This window comes from Grammomys surdaster, unplaced genomic scaffold, assembly GCF_004785775.1.
Source record: "Grammomys surdaster isolate TR1022 unplaced genomic scaffold, NIH_TR_1.0 125780, whole genome shotgun sequence".
NCBI lineage: Eukaryota > Metazoa > Chordata > Mammalia > Rodentia > Muridae > Grammomys > Grammomys surdaster.
Genome location: NW_021620611.1, coordinates 3,102,511 through 3,103,676, shown reverse-complemented (window position 1 = coordinate 3,103,676; position 1,166 = coordinate 3,102,511).

Here is a 1,166-nt window from a genome sequence, read left to right as displayed (position 1 = left end):
CCTAGTTTTAGTTTTCTGTGATTAAAAAAATTAATAGGTATATTTTAGAATAGCATTGGGGTCAACCTCATACAGAACAAGAAACACAAATGTAATATAATATACAATATATTATTTTATTTTAAATTGTGTGTGTGTGTGTGTGTTATGTGAGGGCAGGTGCCCTCTGAGGCCTGACTCATCAGATCCCCTTAAGCTATAATTACAAGCCGTAGTAGACCACTCTTTTGAAATCACTCATTGTCAATAAGACCTAGAAATCTCAGTGTTAAAGAGACTATGAAGGAAGGCAGATTTATATTTTATTGATGACATTGCAAATTGCTAGTATCATTTTTTTTGAGAGAGAGCCACCTGGCGATTTGTAATAAGCCACAGAGCTGATTATGGTTTTTGAGCTGTTAATTCTAAATTTCAGTTTGTAGCCTAAGGAAATAGCTCTCAACAAAAACCATAAGATTTATTTACTTAAAAATGCTTGACTGGGTTATAATAAAGCCTAGAAACAACTAGCTGGAAGATGGCTAATTAAACAGTCTTTTAGCAACACGGTGGGTTAGCACTCCATTGAAAATGACAGATATATGGGCTAAGTAGATACGTAGAGAAGTCAAGCAACAAATTAGAAAATAGTGTGCCCATGGTGAAGGCTGAACACATAAAATAGTTATGTTTACACTGTGATAAAGGTTGGCAGTCAATTGTAAATCTCTGCTTTAATATAGGAAAGGTGGGGTTTACATTATGATGTTTGGTTCATAGTGGTATCATGATTGCTAAATAAGTCCATCAAGGGATGCAAACATATAAATCATATGCTCAGAGAAAACAGCATCTATGAAACTGATGTATAAAGCACAGAATAAGACATCTGTATAGGTAGAGGACAGAACAAAGATTATGTTCCTTGTGATTTTTGAGTTGGAGAGAACCATGTGTCGTGAAAGTAGTTACCACACAGAAGTGCTTTCTCTAAGAATAATTTTCAATTTGGCTAAATCCCTGAAATAGTGAAATGAAAATTCATGAGAGAAGTTGTTCTCAGAGACAGCAAGTCCCAGTCAGCTGCTGTAATCCCACACCCCACCCTTTCTTTCCACCTTTTTCATGATAAAGGGAAGGCTTTCTCAGTGCTCAGATGTTTTACAATCTCTTTCCTTAGCGCT